Source organism: Cupressus sempervirens, chromosome 5 (assembly GCF_028749045.1).
Source record: "Cupressus sempervirens isolate cs-2001-9-10 chromosome 5, ASM2874904v1, whole genome shotgun sequence".
NCBI lineage: Eukaryota > Viridiplantae > Streptophyta > Pinopsida > Cupressales > Cupressaceae > Cupressus > Cupressus sempervirens.
In genome coordinates this window covers 452,141,061-452,167,355 of record NC_143122.1, presented here as the reverse complement: position 1 = coordinate 452,167,355, position 26,295 = coordinate 452,141,061, and the positions used below count along the sequence as shown (strand labels likewise).

Sequence of the window (26,295 nt, the reverse complement as noted above, 5' to 3'; positions counted from 1 at the left end):
CAGATGCCAAATTGTTAAAACATTTGTCATCAATGATTACCTTGCAACACTTTTCAGCAACTTTACATCTAGTTTTGAACAAACTTCTTCTTAAAATCGGTTCTCGTTCAATTTCCTCATTCCACAAAATTCTTCTTAACATTAGGTTCTCGCCATTTTCAAGTTCACTGGATGTTTGAGCAACTTCTTCACAAGCCAAAGTGCTCCTATTATTACCTTCAATCTTCTTCCTAGAGTTAGTACATTTAAAAGCCCCATGTCCTTCTTCTCTACATTTATAACAAGTACCTTTAAACCAAGATCTTTCTTCCCTTTTTCCACCATTATTATTCCTAGTGTAACTAATATAGCTACCTCTAGTGTAGTTACCTCTTTTTCCAGTAGGTTATTCCTTCCATTCTAATTTTCCTTTATCTTTCATTGTGATGTCATATATGATACCTTCTCCATATTTTTTGCCTCTACTTCTTTGAAATCTATTACCTCTTCCCCTCTATTTTTGTTATCATGTTTCTTCTCCAATCTTTCTTCAGCATTCAAAGTGTACTGATATGCTTCTTCCACACTTTCCATCTTAATATAGCTAATCACATCTTAAACTAATGTCCTTAAACCATTTAGGTATCTTACCACAACTTCATCATCTACATGCCCAGATCTTATATCCAGTCTATAGAATTCCTCAATATATTCCTTCACACTCATGTCCTTTTATCTCAAATTTTTCATATTTGTCAACAAGTTAACTTGATAATCAATAGAGAGAAACTTCTTCTTCATCTTAATTTATCAACAAGTACATTAAGAGGCCTTCTATCCAGTTCTCCCTCTTTAGAGAGGACATTCCTAAAGGTTTTGCTATCTGGAATGATTTACTTAAAGCTAGGGACTTGGCAAAGGCCAAAGTTTCTTGGAAATTGGGAAAAGGGGAGGATATCTAGTTCTGGTCTGATAATTGACTTTTTCAAGGCCCCCTAATGAACAATCTAGTCTATGATGTTTGGGCGAACCATTATATCCAACTTTTTGGGCTGAAAGTCTGTAATTATAGGAACAACCAAGGTTGGATAGATCTATCTATAATCTCTGAAGATCTAAGTCCAATCATGTTAATATTAAATTCAATGGTTCTTAGCAACGAGAGGGATGAAATGATCTGGGGGGACAACTCCAGTGGTAATTACTCTGTTGCTTCTGGGTATATGGCTCTTTGGAGCTCAAAAGAGAGACCTCCATGGTCGAAAGCTTGGATCCCAGGCCTCACTCCAAAAATCAATATATTTTATTGGCTGGCCTTATGGAACAAAATTCTCACTCAGGACAACCTATTAAAAAGAGGTCAGATTCTGCCAAGCAGATGTAGTTTATGTAAGAACCAGCTGAAAATTGGCAATCACTTGTTCATTCACTGTACCTTCTCTAGGGAGGTCTAGGACTTCCTGACCCAAGACTTAGGGATTAGCTGGTGTATGCCAGATAATCTCCTAGATTTTTTCTACCAATGGAAATCCTTGTTCTATTCCCCTGTTTTGCAAAATTTAGGTACCTGGATCTTACCCCACTTCTGCTGGAGCATATGGAAGGAGAGAAACAATAGAATCTTCAAAGACAAAGAGGAACCTGCCATTGTCCTCGAGAAAAAGATTAATAAAAATATAAAGGAAAACTACCTAGTAAGGAAGGGGGAGATATCGAAATGGGCGATAGGAAAATGGAGAAGGAAAAAGAAAGACTGTTAAAAAGACAGGAAGCCAAGTGGCTTTTCCCCCCAGAAGGATGGCATAAAGCCAATTTTGATGGGGCCTCGAAGGAAAATCCTGGCTCCTCAGGATGTGGAGGAATTATTAGGAATGAATTCGGGGATGGAGTTGCGAGCTTCTCTCTCCTGCTTGGATTCCAAACTAATCACTTCGCGGAAGCAAGTGCGGCTTGTCATGTGGTGAAACTGGCTTTTGAAGTTGGAGTTACCAATTTATGGCTTGAAGTGGACTCGAATAATATTAGTAAAAGTTTAAATGGAAAATCTCATTATTCTTGGTCGATTGCAAATCTTATTAATGAGACATGTGAGACTCTTGCTAAATTTGAAAGAGTCCATGTCACTCATGCTTTTCGGGAAGCAAACCCGATGGCAAATTGGTTTGCAAATAATGGTGTCCAATCCGACCAAAAAATGACCTAGCAACCGGGAAAGAGTTTTTCGGTGAATGTCAAGAGTCTGATGGAGCTGGATAAGATCAAAGGGAGTATGGAGGAGATCAAACTGCTATTATGAATAGGAAAGGCTTATGGGGAAAGGGTACAACTCATAAAGGCGGCATTGGTAAATGCAAGACGTGGGAATTATTACATATTATTCGGCATGCTTTATGGGTCTTTTGTTGCATTCGTAATATGAGCAAAGAAAAGAACTATTTCTTCAACTGCCCTCAAAAACACGAAGAACCCTATCAAGTGGTGAGGTTTCAGAGAGCTGTGCTTATGAGAATTGTGGGAGAGAAAAGTACCAAAATGGTGGGAGAAAAGTGCAGAAAAGAACCGATGGGAAAAATGGAGAAATGGAGAAGCAAGGAGAAAGTTTGGGAGAAGTTGGTTCAGGGCGAGATTTCAAGGTATATCATGAAGCTACATGGCTACCACCAAAATGTGACTGACAACATGGTCAATTCGTGGAAGGATGGTAGAGTCAAGGTGGATGGGATTTCTTTTCTGATAACGGAGGAGGTGATCTCAACTGTAACTGAGATTCCAATGGTGGGCTTTAAGTTCTTTAGGGATAAAAAGCTTTCGGCCAATGCTGTGAAGGACTTTGCCGACAATCCTAAGGAGCTGAATGCCCTAAAAAAAAGTTATATGTTTTATGATCCAGAGTCTATAATGAAGATTTGGAGGTCTGCACATTGTCATTGAGTACATTACTCTTGACCATAGGTTTGATCGTGTTCGCATCCACCATTTTGTTCTTCTGAATCATTTTTGTCATGATAGCAAATTTTCTTTCTCTTTCTATTTATTGAATTCTATGAGCAAGGCGGTCTCAAGCTTCAAAAAGAAACCCTCTACTAACCCTACTCTACATGAGGGGTTGTTACTGCTCATCTATGAGCACTTCAAGGCTTAGACGATTAGTAACATCCCGTTGCAAGCTGGGAATGAGGAAATCGATAGCTCTAGCTATTCCTCTAACTTAGATGATATTTAAAGCATTAGTTATGAGGAAGGAGGGCTTACCTTCGCAGGTAAAAAAGATTTGCCAAATATAAAGAAGTCTCCCTCCCCCATCATCCCTAGAAGAATTAGCCCTAGAGATCATGGTCAGAAGAAGACTGAGAAGGAGGAACAAGACACCTGTGATGAAGAGGAGGTGATGGAGTCTAAATATGAGGAAAAGGAAAGGCAAGAGGAAAAAAATGGATTCTCGGGGTGGGAAGAAACACAAGAGGATAGGCACGGAGGATGAGAGGTTGCAGAAGGACCTGGACTCTTCTCTAATCCCTCTCTCCCCTGTCCATCCCCAGGCCCATCTGGAGGAGCAAACTTAGGATAGTTTTGGTGCTAAGTGTGGGGAGGTTCTGGCCAAAGATAGGAGGAAAGCATGGAGAAATTTTAATGTGAGGACCTCAAAAATGGGTATCTTCAGGGAAGTGATGAACCTCCAGATCCTGGTGGACAATCAAGAGGAACCGCGTCTTGAAGAGCTCATTAACCCTACAATAATGGCTATCTCTGATAATGCCATGGAATTTGGGATGAACCTCTTGAACAATGCCCGCAACAACATGGTTGATAATTTCAGGTCAATCAAGTGGCTTTTTCATGAGCTAGAGGAGGTTAAGGAGAAGGTGGTTCAAATGGAAGGAGCCAGGAATCTTAAGGGCCTAGAGAAAGGGACATATTATGATGATAGGCATAGCCTGGTAGAAAGGGGGATCCATAATTTGAAAAATTATAATCACAATCTGTCGAGCCAGACGATCTCATTGCTCAACCCGATCAATAACAACATTTTATCTTTAACTGAGTGGCTTAAAGATAGAGGCATGCAGGGGGATGTGGAAGGAAAAGATAGGGGTAAATCCAGATCCGATGAAGATAATACCACTGGTATCACCTTTTCTACTCTGGACCAGGAAGATCTCAGGACTCACCAGCAGGAGGCCGAGGAGAACAAGATGGCACAGAAGGTTGCATAGGTCATGCAGGAGCTGGAAAGAAAGATCAAGGAGTAGTTCCTGTTATTTTCCTTTTTGGCTGGCTTTTGACTATTTCATTTTGTCTTTTTAGTTTTCCCTTTGTTTATTTGGCTGGGCCTTGTGCTATTTCAGCCTTTAGACTTGCTTCTTTTGTGGCTGGGCTTCTAACACTTATTTTTAGCCTGATTTGTATTAACTCTCGGGTTTTAGAATCCATGTAAAACCTGTTTATCTAATCAAAAACTTTGTCTTCATCTTTCCAATCATCTTCACCCATGTCTTGATCTTTTCTTTTCCTCTTTTCTATCTCCCAATTTGCAAATGATCCCACCAAAGTGAAGCATGACCTTTCAACTTTATGACTACTATCTTAGCTTTCTTATTATTAGGATTACCTTCATACTCAAACTATTTAACCATCTCAGCAATCCAATTTGACACAACATTAATCTCAAGTCTTCCATCATAGAAAGCAACTTCAACAACATTTCTAGCATTTTGCCTAGACAAAAATTTGAAAATCCATTCCTAATTTTGTTCAACCTCGGGTTCAGGTTTACGATTCGGTGTTGCCTCTTCATCATCACTAACATCTTCAAGATGTACACCTCTTCTTTGTGTTGTCTCTGTAGCTTCAAGTCTCACTGCAATCTACCTGAACATGTCCATAATAACATTATCAACATTTTCTCTACCATGAACTATCTTGACAATAGTTCCTGCAAAATTGTAACCTTCTACAAGTTATAGGTTAGATTTCATATCTGCCACCCTACAACCAAAGTCAACAAGGTTCTCCATGACCCAAGCCTTAAAAAATAACTCACTCTGATACTACCTAATACAAGGAGATACAAGGAATTCTACAAAAAAATGTGGAATAAACTCAACTTCAAAACATTCAACACTCCTTGCTCAAAGTTACACACATAATCTATACATTGATTAAAGAAAACCACAAAGAACACAAGGCCAGATGCAACATATTTGTAAGTATAATTATTTCACTTCATATATAGAGAAACTACAACATGACCAACTGTGAGACCTTCTAGGTTACGACCTTATACAAAATAAGAAGTATACAATCACAAAGTCTTATCTCACATCTTCTATCTCCTACTCTCTAAGAATTATCTTTCCTACATCTAACCAAGCTTCTTTTATAGCCAGCCAAGCCACAAGTTGGCTAGTCAAGCATTTATTTACAATATAGGTCCATGCTTGCAAGAGTAAACCGGAATTCATGCAAGTGACAATATGGGATGATGCACACATGAAGGTAGGTCCACACATGTGTTAGGATTCAGCTCCTTACTACACAAGACACCATGTAATCAATCAAAACCATGCTAATCTAAACTACACGCTACACAAGGTGGAAACATCAAGAAAATAGGACACAAAGGATGACACATAACTTAAGAAATATAGAACATAAAAATTTGTGCACTTAGGACAAGGATCAAGGATAGGTCCTTGACATAATGACAACTGTGCATAACATGAAAATAAAAGCAACAATGACTACTTTGTGAACATCAAACTAGTACAAAAAGCTAAAAATATTCTTGGTTGATGCAAGATTGCTCAAAGACCCAAGATGCTCCTACATCAAAAGAATTTAAAAGGATTTAGATTATAAACACCTTCATTTTTTTCTTAGATTTCTAGGGTCAATTTTTTCTACATTAAAACCCTAGTTGAACCAAGTTTATATGGACTACCTAATTCCTATCATCCAATACAATAAAGAATAATTGAGACAAGATAAAATTATTTAAAGCTGATAATTGGAAACAATTAGATATATAGCTATAATGTGGATGATAGAAAAATAATGTTGATAGCGTATATGTGTAAAATTGATTCACCATTATTTCAAAAGAATCCTTTATCTAACGAGTTTCTCAAAATCTACATGATTGTAGAAATGTTAAAGGTTGATGTCAAGTGGCATAGGTTAAATAGTTAGATATATAGCTTTAATATGTATGGTAGAAAAGTAATGTTGTTAATATGTAGAATTAAAACACCATTATTATAAATTATGTCCACTACCTAATGAATTTCTTCAAATCTAAATTATTGTATAAATGTTAAGGGTTAATCACAAGTGTCATCGATTTGGTCTTGGTATCTGTTGGGCAGTCGTTATGCACGAGGTCAATGGTAGGAATCCATTGTGCAATTCCTCTCTTGAAAAGCTAATCTTTTGGGATCAACTCCAAGGTTTAGTATTTGTCTTGTGACGTACCAAAATCTGCTTAGTTGAAGATAAATGTGATTCTTCACAAGGAGGCTTTTGCTAGTTCTATTATGATCTCAAAATGAAGTAAATCTATTTGCTATCTCAAAATCACACACAAAAGAACAATATTTTTGTATTTTCTAGTTTTTTAATGAATGTAATTCTAATAGTGCAACTAAAATGAGTTCCTATTCTAACAAGGGGTTAGCAAAGAAAATAATGAAACTGAAAGCAAATAACATGAAATTGAAATCCTAAATAGACATAAGCTACAGAAAACAACACGCTATGAGTTAAACTTTCGAAGAAATTGGTAAGAAATCAATGAAAACAAGAGCAACGCTTCCTAGAATCCACTGATGCAATCGTCGGTAAGAAACTTTAACAATCATATGATATTTCACCTTTCATCAAATCGAAAGGCCACAGAAAGTGTGCTCATGCGAGACAAAAGGCTATGTAGGCACAATTTGGTGATCTCTTCTCAAGCTCAATATGTCAGTGAAATTCATAAATTTGTAACAAACACCAGAACTAAAAGATTGCACAACTAGAAACAGTGCAATAAACTTTTGGCTCAATCACAATCTCATCAACAAAATCACAAAATAATGACACATTCAGGAAAGAATCATTACACTCCAAATGCGAGCACCAAAAGCATAAATTTTATTGCATAATAATGACAACTTTTGTTACATTTTACAATGGGGTATTTATAAGAAATCATCTCCTCAATTTGTGTTGATAGTGAGAGATATCTTCATGTAATAAAATGCTTTTAAAACATTAAAAAAAACTAAATATATACAAACTAACCATTAATCTGGCGCTTAGAAGGATGTCATCCATATTTTATTCATTAATTGGATGCATGAGCCCTATACATGTCAAAAATAAAGAAATCATGAGAGAGAAAGTAGGATGGAGTGTTCAGTTGAAGTAGAAGCATCAGGAGCTACCAAAAATAAAAGTTGGTCCTTCATTAGGTGTGTGTCATAGTTAAATTGTCATCAGAATGTGTTTTTGATGCACCAAGAGTGCTATTTTTGGAACAAGCAGTTAACTATTGATGCACCTCTGAATTGTGAAGCCATAGACCTTGATAAAGTCAAAATCTCAAAATTTTTACCAAGTATCAAAATTGAAATTTTGGCATCTGGGTTTTGTTCTTCTTCATCCCAAAGCTATGTTTGGATGTTTGCCCTTGAACTTCTCTATCAACTTAGTTATCTTAGTCGCATTTGGAAGATCTAAAGCCTCATATTTATCTTTGACCTTCTATCTGTAGTTGTCCACCTCAATTTGAGTCTTTACAAAATCTCTGAGTTTGGTGTCCAACTCTAACAATGCTTCTTCTGTCCTAAAGGCTTGTCAGATGTCCTCATCATCAGTAGCCTCCACAAAAATCTTTTTGAAATTCTCCACCACTGTCTCTACAAGTAACAACCTCTCTCATTCCTCATCTTCAAAAATATCCAAGCATGCGTCACTATAGTGTCTTTCTACTTCCAAAAATTGCTCTCGAGCTTGGTCCTTGAGTCGATGGATCTCCTCGTGTAATGTTTCCATTACTTTTTTGCTATCCACTATTTTCTCTATCCAGTCATCAATCATGTCTAATTCTTCCCTAGTATATACACTAATCAAAACCCGATATATTTGGCCCTTTATGGCTTATAGAGTTTGCAAATCCTTACTCCAGGCACGTACCTCATCCATGATACTGAAGTCCTATTTCAAAATTGCTATGATCTTATTCACATTCTCCTATGTAGCATGTAGTAACTTCAAATTCCCTATGATAATGGTAACACCTTTCTCCTCAAAAATTTCTTGCCACTCTTAACAAGCTCTCAAAAATGGATCAAGTTGCACACCTCCCCCTTCTCTAAGTACAGTGTTCAAAGTATGCTCCAGGTGTTCATGATCAAGAGGACCAATGACTTCGGCTAGATATCCCTTTAGGATCTCAACTAGTGTTCAAAGCGCATGGAGTTCAATCTCCTCTTGTTCCATGTACTTGAGGACCTCTTTGACTCCCATAGTCATCATTTATCGGGATGAATCCCATGTAGGCCTTCCCAACATAACATCCTTTAACTCATAGTCTTCGAGGCTAAGGCCTTCTGCATATGTGCCTTCAAGAGGGAGAGCCACTTGTGCAAACAAATCCTGGTTCCATATAGTGGTGACAAATGCCAATGGTGCTCCCTCATGTGATGGAGACTCAAGTTTGTTCAAGATCTCTGCAATGTCACAAATGTCTTCTTCTAAAGCACAAAATTGAGGCTTAGTACTCCTCATTATCTCCTTTCGGATCCATCTAGGGATGTGTCCTATTGAGGACCTAACTTTTGATGATGAAGAAGTGTGTTTTGCAACTTGCTTCCCTTTGTCACTCCTACTGGGAGTTGTATCCTATTGTGAGGACTCCCCTTCTATGGCCTTAGTCTTAATGGATCATGTAGCTTGAACCTTGGTGTCTTGGGAAGGTTGTTGTGAATATTCAACCATTTTCTTTCCTTTGACACTTCATCGATAACCCTTTGTTCTAGTCTCTCCTCTAATAGTGGTTCCTTCTGAACATGCTCTTCCTCTAAACTCTGAGGTGGAGGAGTCACCGAGCCTTGTTCTACTAGTAGAATTCATGGTGGAGATGAGGCGAGTAAGATCAGGACCCTATGTATCTGGTAGTATTTACATCTAGTCTTCCTATTAAGGTTCACCTGTAGGGGTGTCCTTGATCTTATCCCTAATCAACTCTATACCTATAGGCATGAAATCAAAATCTAACATTGAGAAAACATCATCACTCCCTTCACTTTGCTCATCTACCCACTACTATACTTCATCTTCTAAAGAAGAAAGCTCTAAAGGTTTTGCTTGAGTCGATGGCAAGGTACCCGTGGCACTCTTTCTCCTTTGCAACTCTGTGGCTCTAGCTAGCTGAGTCCATCCCTGTAGGGACACTTTCTCTTCCTCTTCCTCTTCCTCCTTAGATTCTTCTTCTTCTTCCTCTTCATCTCCTTCTGGAATACTTTTAGGGATAGATGGATTGGGCACTCATGATCTTCTACTGATCCTTTGCCTTTTCTTCATCTAAATCTTAATTCTTTTCTTCTGTTTCTTGGAGGTAGAAGGAGAAGTAGGTTCATCTTGCGTAGGAGGAATGGAGACTTTTGGAATCTCTCCCTCTTCTGGTTGTCTAGACACAATGGGAGGCAACTATGGTTCATCCTGGACTTGGGTAGCTCCAATATCTTAAGACCCTTTTGGACTATATTCCTACTATTGGGGAGGCACTTGTTCCATCTGAATCCTCTGAGGAGAGGTCCTCTTTCTTTTGTTCTTTCCCTTCCATTTAGGAGGGTGATAATATCCAACCAGGCGATCAAGCTGGTAAACTGTCTCTGGCATGATAGGAGACTGGAGTGAAAAGGTAGGAATTGTGACTTTCCTTCCATTACCCCTTTCTGGGTGAGCATGTGCATGAAAGATCAATGTATCTAGAATTGGATCAAGTGGAAAAGGTTTCTTGATCCCATCCTTCATCATTCTAATAACATGCCTCACTCTATGATTAATATCATCGGGCTCCACCTTGTCAACGTCAACATTCATAATGGGTCTTTCACCAATTTTGTCTGTGTTGAACAGGGGATCCAGTAACTTCTTTGAATCTCGTTGCTTTATCTCCTCCGGGATGTTCAACTGGAGAGCCTTTTCTGCTAGATACAAAGTCATCCTACTATAGTCCCTAATGCGGACATCATAGTCATTTGTGGCATTCATCTAGTGATCTTCAACAACATCCTCATGATGGAAGTCTCTTCCTGCCAGACTCTCCACTTTCTCAACATTGTCAAAATATGGTCGGGGGGAGTTATATTCTTCAAGAGGATAGTTCTCCCACTCCCACTCAAAGGACATAATATCCTATTTCCTCTTCACTTGATATGGTCCAATGACCAATGGCCATGCCCAACAAGGTCTCTATTGCCTCTTTATCTTCTCATAGACTGACTCAATTTGTCAAGAGATCTCCAATAGTACTAGTTTGTCACTTGGGTATCTCGGGAGCTTCTTAGGATTGATGGATGTACCAGCTACCCGTAAATAGGTGAACATTTTGAACTAGATGAAGTATGCTCCAAGAGTTGTGACTTATGCTTTGGCTTCATCAGATAACCTCTTCCCATAGTCTCCCTCAATGAATCAAATGATCACAAAGATGAACACATCATTCACAATTATGTACTCTTTGCTCTGCCTTGAGAGTTTCTTCTTTACCAACTGAGGGTAGACTATGTATGGCCAAGCATTGGGATCTTGCATACTGCCTTTCCTGTACAAACTAGGATAGTTTGTTGCCCTTGCTGTAAGTAGGTACACCATGTAAGAATTCATGTAAAATTTCTTCTTATCCTTCATCGTCCTCAGTTGCTCACACAATTTCTCACTTAGTATGGTGGCCCAGTCTAGTGGTATCTTTGCCTGACTGATGGTTTCAATGAAATTGGCCATGAAGGTGCTGAGATGACCTACTGTGGGTAAGCCCATGAATCTGCTAAAGAGAATGATAGAGTATCCAATGTCTTCCTTCATGTATCCCCGAGTCATATCTACTTTTCCAGTTATCCTTCCCTGAGGAGGCTTCTCAATCAGGTACGAGGATTATATAATGTCAATGGCCTCTTGCTGATGCTCCCTGTACCATCTTTCAGCTGCTTCATAGGAGAGTCGAATGAACTAGTCTTCTCTAGGAAGATGAAAGACCCTCTCAATGTTTTCAGGTTGTAGATCCAACACCACTTCTCCAGTGACACTCTTGAATACTCTTTCATCAGGAACAAAGTGTTGTGACAGGGTCATGATTAGCTCAGCTGATTGTATAGTCAGTGGATGCAACGCTGCATTCACCAATCTGGAATGGATCAATGCAGACATCATGGTTGACCTCTCTATTGGCTTGTTGCAAATTCTTAGGAATTCTCTTAAGTTTGTGCGTTCGAGGTCAGTATCTCTGATCTCAACGTAATCATCGTAGAATCTTGACTTTGAAGGTACACCTTGGAAATTGAACATGACCGGCTTGGGTGCTGCTCTAGATGTGGACTCCATTTAATCACTTGTACATTGTGAGAAAAAACATTATTAGTCCAAAGATAAAGTAAAATCTTATAAATAAACATGAGTGAAAAGTCCCCTTTAGGCATTTATTTACTTTATATATATATATATATATATATATATATATATATATATACTTATTTTTAAACTTTTATATTTTTTTATTTAAAAAAAATTATATATATATATATTTTTAACTTAATTTAAAAATAAAAAATAAAAGAAAATAAATTTTAAAAAAAGAATGTTGGGCGCACGTGCTAGAAGGCATGTGGCACCAGTTGAGGAGGGCCTGTGGCACTTTTTGGTGCGTGGCACTTTATTTATTGCTCGTGGTGATGCCTTGTTTATAGCCTGCAACAGCTTGAGTGTGTGGTGCTTCTTTTATGGCTAGCAGTGGTGTCTTGTTTATGGCCCGGGGTGACTTAAGCATACGATGCTTTGTTTATTGCTTGTGGTGCTTCTTTTATAGCCGGTGGCGGTGCCTTGTTTATGGCTTATGACAGCTTAAGCGCACGATGCTTTGTTTATTGCCCATGGCAGTTTAAGTGCATGACACTTCTTTTATGGCTAGCGGTAGTGCCTTGTTTATGGTACTCCCGTGTGCATCACTAGGTCTGGCGCCCATGGCCCTGCGGCACCAAGGGCATATCGTCTCACCTTTTTCCTGTGATCGTCGGCTTTTTTTTTTTTTCCACTGAGTGTTATGAATGAAGTGGGGGGGAAGGGGAGAAGGGGTTTTATAACCCCTCTCCCTACACACCATGCCAGGGCGTGCACGTTGGTGCATGGTGCACACCTCGCTCGCGTGTGTGGGTGAGTGCATGATTTAAAAAAAATTAAAAATTAGCATTTTTTCTAATTTTGATGACCCTAGAACTTTAACTCTAATAAAATTTCTTCTCCCGACTCTTGAACCGTGAGTCTGGGAGTTAAAAAAAGTAGGGGGTCCTGTGTGTGTTGTGGACACCACAACAAATAGCCCTGAAAAAAGGAAGAAATGACTAAGACATTTCTTCATCAGAAAACATTCCTCCAATGTGTGTCAAACACCAACCAAACTTTGAACATCTCAAGCATCTTTTAAATGACTTTACAATCAAAATTTTAGAATTTGAAACCTTCAAACTCAGTGTGTGCATTGTGTATTCATTCCCTTTGATGCCTCAAGATGCAATCTATCAAAGTTTTCTAACAACTCGAAAACAATCTTCCACTCCTCCCAGCTCATTCATTCAGAATCTCCACGAAGGCTTTTTATCAATCAATTGCTTGACCAGATGAGAGAATCAGTTCGAGGGCTCTTGGTGGGATGCCACATTTAATTTCTGGCTATTTGAATAATTGCTTCATGTCATTCAAAACATTACTTTTGATGAAACAATAAATTAAATACAAGATACTTTGTTTTGAAATGTATCTTTTGCCATTTCAGATCTTTAGAATCCTTTAGACTTAACACCATATTTCCTTTCATTTTTTTTTGTTTTCTGTATCTTGACTACGCTTAGACTGTGTAATCAAGACATTGGTGTCATTTCTTGGATTTGATCTCTTGTAAACACCCCTTGTGTTCCTCTTTTAGAACTTCTGAGAAACTCTTACACCAATCAATGATCTTAGTAGCTTTTCGAGGAGACCCCTCCTATTTGAACCAGTTGAAGTTTAGATCATCTCTTGTCATCTTTGACTTCAATTCAGCAACACCCAAAACAATCAAAATTTTAAATTTGCAAAGTGTTGAGAACTTTTTGGTCTAGGCCTTTGATTTCTAGATTGAAAATCTCCTATTTCCACAAGAAATATCCATTACTTGGTTGGTATAAGACACACAATCGTCCAAATGTTTTGACAAAGAAATACCTCTTCCTGAAATTGGAACCAAAGAGCGATTAGTAAAATCTTTGAGAAAAAAAAACTCAAGTACACCTTAGTCCCCAGGACTGCCACAACTTTGAAAGGAAACACATGACTGAAAGCAAACACACAACATGAAAGCAAGCACACTTGCAGAAATAAACACACTTGCCAGAATGAAAATCTAAGCTGAATGAGGAAATAAAATCTAACTAATTTTTTTTTTGGTTTTCATTTTTTAGGCTTCAAAATAATGCTTCAAAAACTACCCATTTATGGGTAAGGGAAGAAATTCCCCCTATAAGGAACTGAGCCTAAAACTATTTTCTCCCATAATTTTCACGATTTGATAAGGGCTTGCCCACAAGCGTTGAAACTTGGTATGGCTACCTAGCTTTTCTTTCACCTTATATCAAAGTAGAACAAGGTTAGAAATCCTGAATGATTTGATTATGGCTCTCTTGTCGAACCATCTTTTTACAATAGCTTGACGTTTAGCCATATGCTCCAATGCAGCTGTCTATTTCTTGTCCATTTCTAAGAGATTCATCAATATGATTTGCACTCTGTCAGCATCTTCAGCATACCCAATCATGAATTTTAAAACTAAAATTTTGAGATTAAGTGGGAACACTGGTTCTTATTTGTAAACAAGCAAATATGGAGAAGTACCCAAGGCATTTTTGACTGTCACTCGATCTATCCATGGGGCGTATTTTAGTTGTGTATGCCAATCCTTAGGATTCTTCTTCAACAATCATCTTATTACTATGATCAAGTTCTTGTTTGTAGATTCTACTAACCCATTTCCTTGTGGGTAGTAATTTGAAGAGAACTTAACAATGACCTTATTTTCAAATTCCCATTGGATCAAGAATGCGGATGCAAATGCAGATCCATTATCGCACACAAGAGTGAATGGCATTTCAAATCTAGTTACAATGTGTTCTTCCAAAAAGTCTGTCACCACCTTAGTAGTGCAATTTTTGAATGTTTTTGCCTTCGTCCATTGCGTACAGTAATCAATAGCTATGAGAATAAATGCATTTCCAATTGATGATGGTGGGTTGACCAGACCAATGAAATCCAACCCCCACCTTGTGAAGGGGCATATCTCATACACAGGCTATAAGGGCATTGCCAGATTCCTTTCTATGTTGGCACTGCTTTGATAGATATGGAAAGAGTGTACATGCTCGAAAGTGTCTTTAAATATCGAGGGCCAAAAAAACCCGATCTTAGAATCATGTGGGTAGTTGCTTCTGCCGAACCATGTCCTGTACCATACTTATCATGAAAGTGTTCCAAGACTTCTTTTGTTTCCTCACAGCCTAAACACTTCAAATAAATCCCTTCATAATTTCTCTTGTACAACTTGTTATCATGCAACATATAAGATTCACACTTTAAGTCCCATACATTATGAATTGTTCATCCACTTTGGGCATTGGTCTTGTAGGAGATAATAAACAATGTCTTGATACCAAACATTTGTTACCACTCCCTAATTAACATCAACTTGCGATACAACCATATTCTTCTGATAATCCTCATTTGTTTCATCATCAAACTTGAACTCCTTTTAATTTCCATCCTAGTTATAAGCTATATTTTTGACAACCCCTATCCTCTGACTAATCGCATAGGTTGAATTTTGAGGTCAAAATCTTGAAGTATGGCCATCCATTTTCCCCTTCTTTCATCGAGTTCATTCTACATCAAGAGCATCTTTAGTACCGGATCAAGTACAATTGCATACACCTTACTTCTCAATATGTAATGACGGAACTTCTTTACTACCTTAATTAACACAAAGGATTGTTTATCAAGGTTTGAATAATTCAACTTTGCATTCTTCAAAGGACAACTCATAAAAGCAATTGGTCTTTCATCTTAATTTTCCCTTTTTTGTGTCAAGATCCCTGCACAAGAGTGTTCGAAAGCAAAGGAGTAGATCTTAAAAGGTAACTTGTAATCAGGACTCACTAGGATCAAGGCCGTAGAAATGGAAACCTTGATACCCTCAAATGATTTCTTTATCTTTGGAACCCATTCTGTCTTAGCCCCCCTTTTGAGTAAATCATTAAGGGGATGAACTATCTCTACAAATCCACTTATGAATTTTTGCACAAAGTTTATCTTTCCAAAGAAAGACTTCAATTCCTTCTGACTGTGTGGGGGTGCTAATTTCAAAATAGACTAAACTCTATCTGGATCAATGGAGATTTTGGCTTCATAAATGACATTTCCAAGTAGCTTTCCTTTAGTAATGCCAAATGAACATTTCTTGGGATTGAGAGATATGCCGTATTTATGACATCTACTGAATACCTATCTTAGATCAGCAATGTGGGCAATTCGATCTTTCGAAAAGATAGTCAAGTCATCCATGTAGATAACTATACACTTGTTAATCAATCCTTTGAAAGTTTCATCCATCGCTCATTGAAATGTAGCTCCTGTGTTAATTAGTCCAAAGGGCATCCTTCTGTAGGAAAAAGTTCCCCACTTCGTTGTGAAAGCCATCTTTAGCCTATCTTCTTCATCAACCATCACCTGATTATATCCTAAATATGTATCTAGGAATGACATCATTTTTGAACCATTTGCAATTTGTAGGAGCTCATCAAGTGAGGGTAGAGGATAATTATCTTTCTGGGCTACTAGGTTCAAGTTGCAAAAAACAACACAAAGATGTATCTCTCCAGTCTTCTTCTGCACAGGAACCAAATTTGCCACCCATGTGGAATGGTGGATAGGAAATATGATCTTAGCATCCAATAACTTCTTTACTTATTTTATGATCAGTGGCTCAATGAGAGGATTTACTAGCCTTTGTCTTTGTCGGAATGGTTTGGCATTGAGCTTCAGTGGGATATCATGCATGATAATCTTAGGATCATAAGTCTTTAATTCTTCATAGCTCCAAGAAATGACATCTTTATACTTGGTGAGTAATTTAAGCATATCTTCCCTGTCTTGTAAGTTGCACGCTTTTCCTATCTATTCCATTCTTCATTCTTCATTAGTGCCCAAATTGTATGAGTCACATTCTTTGATTCCCTTTTCTTGAGTTTCCCTTCTATTGAGTGTTGATTCGTCACAATCAAAGATACATTCAAGTTCAACCATTCCCTTTAGAATAGTGTTAGTTTTTAAATTCAGAATCCCATCTTCATCTTCAAGCCCATCATCTTCAGGTCTATTATCTAGTGTATCATCAATTTCTTGTCCCTCAAAATGGCGACTGCACATGATAAACTCAAGTATATGTTGATCATCTTGAAAGACCTGAAAGTTTGTGATACTATCTAGAATGGATGGTATAGTGACCAATTCTACTAAAAATCTTTTTAACTTGGTTCTTTCAACTAGTTGCAAAGCACTTACTGAAATGGTGAGAGCATCTACTACCATGTTCTTTCTTCTCAGGGATGGATTTGATGTGTAAAGCTTCAAAGTCATCCAATATATCCCATACCCTTTTTCTGTAAGCAAGTAATCTTTTGTCATTGCAAGAGTATATGGATTTTACTTGTCATATAACCAATTGAGAGTCTCCTTTGATTTTAAGAGCTATGAATCCTTTCTCCAGTGCAAAGAGAAGTCCTTGAATTAATGCTGCATATTCTGCAGCATTGTTAGTACATCTAAACTATAACCGATATGTTGCATAGAAATACCTACCTTTTGGGTTGACCAATTTGATACCTGCACTGGCTCCCATCTTGCACTTGGAACCATCGAAGTGGAGTGTCCAAATTGCATTTTCCTTGGGTTTTCTAACTTTATGCTTATTCGTCCTTAACTTCTCTTTCACTTGAGCCTTGAATGACTGTTTCTTAGGAACCCATTGTAACTTTCTTGGTGTCCCCCTCATAATCTGTAGATAGAGGAAGTGTATGTTTTTCTTGTTTATCTTGAATCTCCCCTATTAGCTCTTTGATTTCCTCAACTTTAGGTTCAGGATGAATGACTATTGAAGTCCATCCTTTACCTTTCACATATCATCTTCTCCTTTGGAATTTAATCATCCCTGGAGGAGGAGAAGACAAACCTCCACCATCTAAAGAGGTATCACTTTATGACACATTCAAATCTTCACTTTCCTCTTTGATCTTTTCAACAAGGTGGGATGAGTTTAGTGAATTTTGACTTTCTATGAATTCATCTGTTGAGGTGTTTTTATCCTTGTTTTCCAATATGTGTCAGTACCTTTACAACTACTTCTTGACATGATGAACATTCAAATTATGAGTGACTAACTTTATGTAACCGACAAAATCCTAGAAGGAGGAGGATGCTGGGATCAACTTCCTCTCCTAAACATTGTAAATTAGTCACCATATTGTCTATGAACTGTGTCACAATTTCACTTTTGGGTACTGGTACCTTGGGTTCTTCATTCTGATCTTGGGATGTACTATTTGGAACCATATCCAATACCATCACTTTATATGAACCCAAATATAATTGTAAGAATGCTATCTCATTCAGGGCATTGTAACCTGTAATTATTGTTTTCAATTTGGGCTCAGCCTCTATCTTTATTTGATTGTTCAATCCTTTCCATGGCAACTGCAATTGAGTGAAGTTCATAGAAAACCATACTCTTAGACATTTTTTCCATTGTCTGCTTAAAAGTAACCCATATGTTTTTGGGATATCAACCACATGTATATCAATAACATCATGAATCCAAGGGTCAACTGTTAATTTTATCCGTACATCTTTCAATACACCAATGACTTTTACCTCTATTTTATCCAACTGTCTCACCACTCGGTTGGAGGGTTGAGGACTAACTCCTAGCTTTGAGCTATTGATAATGGCATTACATTACATGAAGCTCCTAAATCAATGAGGCAATTATGAAGATTCTTCCCATATATCCTAACGCTAAGCAAAAATAGGGGTACCTCAACTTTGTCTTTGAACATAGTGGGCATCGCTTGTGCAACATTTACTTGTTGAGATACTATCTTTTGAGGAATAGTATTCGTATTATGGGAAACCTTTGTATGATCCAATATCTTCATGAGGGCTTCTCATTGTTGTGGACAATTTTGTAACTTGTCAAATATGGACATATTGGCTTTACTTGTTTTCAAATCCTCTACTGCATTGTACTTTTCAGTGGACCAAGCAGGATTCTTCAGTATAGTTGGTACATTCACTTGATTCTAATTATGTTGTCCTTCGTATGCTGGTCTTACTGGTGGTAGATTGTTACTTGCTCTTGGATCAGCTAGAGTTGGTTGTAAACTTGGAGGAATCCCATCCATCAAGGGTTCTTTTCTATTTCTAAGTTTGTATGTATTTCGATTGTCATTGCAAAAAGCAAACATCTCATCATGCTGAATATAAGGTTCTTGACTAAATGGGAATGAGAATTCCTCACTTGCTGGTTGTTCCACTTGTGTATTTTGTGTAGAATTGTAGGATTCCAATAGCATAGCATTGAATTGTATAAGAGGAGGATTTTCATTCACTTGTGAAATTTGATTCATCTCCTTATCATTATGGTACAAACCATCATTCTTAAGCATATTTTGGCTATCATTATACTGATTGATATCAGCATATTGAACATTGTTGTTGTTGTTATCAGCAGGAATGTTCCCATTGTTTGGATAGGTGTTCCATTGTCAGTTCTATTTTTGGAAGTCATTGTTGTGATTAGGAGGATTGAAGTTGTTTCCTCCGTTGTTGTTTCCTTCATTGTTGTTGTTATTGTTGTTATTGAAGTTCCTGTTGTAATTCTAACCAAAATTGTTGTTGTAGGGGTCAGCATTGTTTCTTTGGAAGTTGTGATTTTGTCCTTGTGACAATCTAACACATGTTAATTCATTGTTCATCTGTAACATAGTCTTCTTAATTTGACCAACTTCTGAAATGAGGTTATTGTCTATTTCCACAGGAACTGTGGCCTTTTGTTCAAAGAAAGCTATTTTTGGAGGCTCATACCCTAGATATGTTATCACTTGATTTTTTGGAGTGGGTGCTTGTTGTAATGGAATTGGATTCATAGGTATGAATTAGCTAGGCATCGTAGGTGCTCCCACTGGGTATGTTGGTATTGTAGGGACTGCTTGCATTGGAAGCATCATTCCTCCTCCATTAGGTTTGGCTTGCTTCGTGAACATGATCACTTCTACAAAGACTTTATCCAATGTGTTAATATTTGCTATAGGAAGTCTTCTCAAAAAGATCACAGTAAGATGCTCCATAGCATTCAGATAAATCTGAATAGCAGGTTCAACCAATATGGTGTATGGCATTTTTAGCTTGCAGTAGGCCATATGAAAGTGATGGTTGAAGTAGGAAACAATCTCAACAAGGTTCCTTTTGATTGATATGAATTGTTGATGTATCACAGCTGGGTTGATGAATGTTTTGAATTGTTCCAAGAACAATTTTTTGAATGTGTCCCAATCTCTAATGCATCTAGGTGGCAAGTTAATGTACCAATTGAAGGAAATTTCCCCCAAAGAGTAGGGAAATAAATGAAGAACCAGGTCCTCATTAGCAACTTGCTTGTGATTGCAAATTTCCTTGAATACCTTGACATGATCTTCAATAGTTCAAGTCTCACCATAGATGAATCTTGGGCAAAACTTCTCGAGATTCTTGGGGAGGTCATGGATTGCACCTCTCAAGTTTATTGGTGAATCTATGGCATTTGTGAAAAAGGCCATTAGAGGGTTTGGTGGACCTAACGGTGGTTGTTGAAGAGTAACTATCAAAATATGTGGTGGTCCACTAGGTGGTTGAAGTGGAGGTGGAGTTGAAGAAGATGATGAAAGTTCAAATGGAAGTGGTTGAACTCAGGATGTTCCCTTGTCACTACATGGTTTACGAAAGTGGGTGAGCTCAAGAAACTTGTGTGCACTTGGCATAGATCTTAATGCTCACTAAAATGGGGATTTTGGATCAATATCCTCCAACTTGCATCAATCTTGAAAAAAGTGCACCTCTGTAGAAGTACACTTTCTTAGCTCTTTGAATTTTGTGCACCACAGAGTGTTGTGCACCTGCAAAGTTGCAGATCTGCAAACCTATGTAGCTATGGACCTATGTACCTGTGGAGCTGTAGACTTGAATTTACCAAAAAACTTAGGCAATTTTGTAAACTTTTGGTGAAGCACAAATTATTATAGAAGTGCAAAATTCTGAAACTTTAACAAATTTTCTTCCATTCTGGAGGTCAAAAGGGGCCCTCCTTATAGAGCGCACTTTTTGCGGCCTTGCGATTTGATGAAGAGTGAAATATCATTCGGTTACTGAAATTTCCCATCGATGATTGCATTAGTGGATTCTAGGAAGCGTTGCTCCTGTCTTCATTGGTTTTCTACCGATTTCTTCAAAAGTTTAACTCGCAACTTGTTGTTTTCTATAGCTTATGTCCATTTAGGATTTCAATTTCAAGTTATTTCAATTTTATGTTATTTTCTTTCCAATTTCATTATTTACTTTGCTAACCCTTTGTTAGAATAGGAACTCATTTTAGTTGCATTGTTAGAATTGCACTCATTAAAAAAGCAGAAAATACAAAAATATTGTTCTTTTGTGTGTGATTTTGAGACAACAAATAGATTTACTTCATTCTGAGATCATAATAGAACTAGCAAAGGCCTCCTCATGAATAATCACATTTATCTTCAACTGTGTGAATTTTGGTACGTTGCAAGACAAATACTGAACCTTGGACTTGATCCCCAAAAGATTAGCTTTTCAGGAGAGGAATTGTGCAATGGATTCCTGTCGTTGACCTCGTACAAAATGACCACCCAACAAAAGTATTATTGTGGTGTCCACAATAGTATCTAAAACATATATCTAAATTGATAAAATGTAAAGTTTCAAAACATGCTTGGTTAGGTCTCTAATATCTAAATCATTTCAAAGGTCTATGATGTTTTTAAATATCTTCAAAGTTTTCCTACATTTCTAGTGTGAAGTTCTCTTATGTAAAAACCATACCTCAACCAAGTTTTTCTAGAAGTTTCCTAATTCTTGCAATCTAGAACAAAATAAGTATGATTTATTTAGATAAATAGAGTATGAAAGTTGATAGTTAAATGAAAGAATTAGGTATAAATATTTAATATGGATGGTAGAGGAATAATATTGATAATATGTAGAATTGATTCATCATTATTTTAAAATGTATGCCCAACACCTAATGAATTAATTTAAATTTAAATGGTTTTATAAATGCTAAAGGCTAATCCCAAGTATCATTCATTTAATCCTTGATAAAATGTTAAGTTTGAAAAAAAAATTGTTTAGATCTATAGCATCTAAAGAAATTAAAAAGTTTATGATGTTTATAAACACCTTCAAAAAATTCTTAGATTGACAAAGTTAGGCTCCACCACATCAAACACCTAGTTCAACCAAGTTTATAAGGGCTCATCTAAATCTTAATAAATTTCTTTAAATCTAATGGTTTTAGAAATTAAAAAAATTATCCTAAGTCTCATTAGTTCAAGATCCTTTATCTGTAATGCATGTATCTGCTGGAAATATAAAAGGAGTAACTAAGAGGGGGAGTTGCGGGGGGGGAGGGGGGGGGGTGGTGAATCAACTACCACTAAAATAAATCTCATATCCCTTGGATGTCAATAATAAATTTTATATTGAGAAAACTGATTATTGTTGTTACTCGGTAAACACACAGAAGATGTTGTAACTCGGTAAATGTAGAGTGTGAATTACTTTTAGCAGATCTTAACACATTAACTATAATTAATTTGAAAGCATAAGAGAAATAACATGAACACATGAGACATCAGAACTTAACGTGGAAACCCAATTTGAGAAAAACCACCAATGTAATTAGTTACTATTTTTCACTCTTCTAAAGTGAGCCCTATTAGGAGCCAACCCAGTTAAAGGTTACAAAACACATTGTTAGGTGTGACCTTGTTAGAGGATTTAATCACCCTATTACGAGTGTCCTTGCAAGAGGTCTTAAAACAATTCAATGGAATTTCCACCTTGTTAGAGGATTTACAACTGGCTATTAAACCAACTTTGTTAAGAGATTTTAGATCACTACTACAATGGTTAGAAAGTAACAATGAAATGACCTGATTGTGATGTAATTGAATTGTTGAATCCAGATCTCTATTTTTCTTATACTTTAATCCTTCTTGATCAAATATTACTTTTCTACTCCACAAGGATACTTGCTCATCCTTCAAGTTTGCTCCCTCTCTTTCCTTTTTCAATTCAATCAACACACTTGAAAATCCCAACTTGACCTTTTATTTATACCTTCTAGATTGTCACGTCGGCCCAAATTCAAATTACAATCACCAATAATCATTACCATAGTCAGCTAGAATCAATACTTGAAATAGTTAAGCTTTATATGCCAAAATAACAAAACCCTTCATTACTGACCCTACTTGGTAAACACTGCTGAGACAATTTCCTGTGTTAACCAACACAAGCTTAGTTAGCACTATGAACTTGCAAAAATCCTTTGCCAATCGAGTGAACTCGGTGAATACTAACTCTATCCAACTTTCCTTTGTCAACCATGTGAACTCAGTTAACACTGTTTTTGCCATAATTTCCTTTGATGCCCGAGTGAGCTCGATAGACATTGTCTTCACAGAGTAAACTTTAGGAATGCTTGGTAGACAAGGAAAACTATCTTGTTGACCAAGTGAGATTTGTAAGAATTAACTAACAATTGATATGATATTTGTGTGATATCAAAGACAACACACAATTAGACAATTATGTCCAACAATCTCTCTCTTTGGCATTGATGGCAACACAACATGTCATAGCAAAATGAAATCTGAGAACAAGATTCTTTTGACATAATATTTCTCCCTCTTTGATTTTACACAAGAACTTCTTCTTTCATGCAGTAATCTCCCTCTATCAAGGAATTACATAACTTCTCCCTCTTGAAATGACAAAAACAAATTTTAGAAAGATATGACAGTAATCTTCTCCCTCTTTGAAAACACGTGCAAAAAGACAAAACATACCAAATTAGTATCAATATACCTTGAGTACTGATTCATATGCAATATTATCTTGACTATGTTGCATCAACTGATTGCTCTTCAACTTGGTTCCTGTTGATGCATCACTAAGACTTGATTTAATGAGCTTCAGATAGGGGAATGACCCCTACCTTACCTCTTAGATGCAAGAATGCATCCTTAGGTAATGGCTTGGTGAATATGTCTACAATTTGCTCTTTTTTGTGGACATATTCCAATTTGATTTCTTTGTCCTACATCAGTTCTCTAACAAAATGATATTTTATAGCAATGTGCTTAGTTTTGGAGTGCATCACTGGGTTCTTTGATATGTTAATTGTGCTGGTGTTATCACAAAACATGACTACTGGCTCTTTGATTTCAACCTTCATTCCTTCCAGCAATTCTATAAACCAAACAATGTTAGAACAATTCACTACTACTGCTGCATACTTTGCTTTTGTTATAGATTGGGATGTGCAATTTTGCTTCTTGCTTGTCCAAGATACCAATCTTTTACCAAGAAAGAAAGCTCCACCACTTGTGCTTTTTCTATCATCAAGATTTCCTGCCCAATCAACATCGGTCAATACCTTTAGGTCTAGATTTCCTCCAAGTTTGTACCATAAGCCACTAATACATTAGGGGTCAATTTGCGACACCAATTTGCGATGGTGGGAAAATGTTATTTTTTTTGCCTTTTTTTTTTTTTTTCAATTATAGCCTAACTACATCGCAATTGTGACATCAAGCAACGCAGGTGTCGCAATTGCAATGTCATCGAGCTATAATTGAAAAAAAAAGCCTGCATTGGTCATTTGGCGAGTTTTCTTCTACAACATATCAAGTCGCATTATGTCATTTCAAACATTGAAAACTTGAACTTTGAGGTGCATTGCGAGACAAATCGGCAGTTACTCGATCCAAGTTTGTGGAGTATGCACTCCCCTCCATGAAAGTTGAGGCATTGTTGTAGATAGACCATCGGTAATCACATAAGACTGAAGGGAGAATTATAATTAGAAAGAACAAAAGGGGAAACATCTCTCTGCAAACTTTGAGAAAGGGAGAGCTGTGCTGGCTCATCCTCATCTTCATCTGCATTCACAATCTCCAAAACCCAAATAAAACTTAATTGGCACTAAATTAGGTCATGGATTTCATTCCAACTTCTTCTGCATTCAAAAACCCTCAAACTTACCTACAAAACTAGAGGCCATCACGTATGTTATATGCATTTGGAGAAGGGTACATGCACCAGCATTTTGCGTTATATTCATTTGGAGAAGGGTATATTATCAGGCTCTGCAGGTAAGAAATGTCCACAACTTAGCAATTTGTGTGGGTGGAAGTTTTATTGCTAAATGATAAATTAGTTTTATTGCTAAATGATAAATTAGTTGCATTCATACACATAGGTTCTGAGTATACAACACTACCAGTAACATATTTTGATTGATTGGTCAGGTGAATTCAGTGTAATTATTGATGCCCAATGACCTAACACTCATCACATAATATATACTATAAGAATAATTCATACATAATTCCAACATTGAAACTAATGAAGATCATGGTTTTCCATCCATTCAAAATCATGTTGTAAATAGAACATAGTGAACTATCAAAAGGAGAACATTTAACTACTTGTTGTAACTTATTATAGGTTTAAACAACCATATACACCATGAGACGCTCAATTTGGTAACAAACATTTTCACCTATGAAATACCCAGATCTGAGTCCATTGCTACTAGATAAGTTGCATTTGAGGAAAAAGTTGGATTCTTGAAACAAACTTGTGGAGGAGTTCCTTACCAAATAGATAGCGCATCAAACCTGAATTGTTGCATTTTTAAAATTACCCATCATTGCATATCCTAATTAGGGTTTATACCAAAAATTGAGTTTAGAACACAAAATAGAAAGAGTGATTGCGCTACTAAATATAGCATGACACTCAAAGCCACTAAAATTCGAAGAAAAGCCCATAGATCATGAAAAGAAAGCCAGGGGAACCCTTTCCAAGCCTCTTGGAAAAAGTAAACTATATACAAAAGCTAACTAATATTGATAATATACCATGATATTTTTGATGTAATAGCTACTCTAGCTAACCCTAAACCCACTTGGAAGATTAATAACCAGCTCAGAAATGCATGAAACATCAACACCGCCAAGGCAATCCAAGCCATTACCATGACTTTTCTCTGTGCTTGAAGAAACTTTTGCATTGGGAAACCTAATGCATAGGTAGACAATTTTGGTAGCATCCAAAGTACATATTCTCCTAATAGATTTGCTACATTATCCTCCTGCCATAGTAGCTTTAGGATTGGAGTTGTAAACATGTAAATAGAACTCAAGAGCACTGATGCAGCCAATAGTATTAAACATGAATGTTGCAAATACACTCCACGCATTTGATTTTTTCCTGCTCCAACTGCCTGATCATAGAGGGTTTATTTATTTAGAGAACAAAACATTGTAAACCTGAAACAATGTTTACAAGCTCAAATTAATCTTTATAACCATTAACTTGGTGAGTGAACTTTTTGGGTTGGGTTAGGTGTTTGAGGACCTTGGAAACCATAGTAGAACCCTCGTGAAGTTGAGTCCTTGTATTTGTATATGTGAGTCATTAGTAGCCCTAAGGAACATTGTCAATTTGGATTGCAATTTGATCTTTTGGCAAGACTACCTAATAGTTGATAAAGAGCCATTGCCCATCTCTGCATCATTCCCCTCATCCTTAGTAGGGATGAATCTTCTAAATAGTACCACATAGATTTTTCCGAGACAAAACATATGAAAAGATCAGATAAATTCCATCTAAATTAACCAAAGTAGA

At 37.0% G+C, this 26,295-nt stretch overlaps 1 pseudogene; it reads left to right on the top strand.

Annotated features, from left to right (window-relative positions):
* Window positions 1-2,658: 2,658 nt before the first annotated feature.
* LOC149556729 (AP-1 complex subunit mu-2-like) overlaps window positions 2,659-26,295 on the top strand; it is a 43,951-nt pseudogene continuing 20,314 nt past the window's right edge.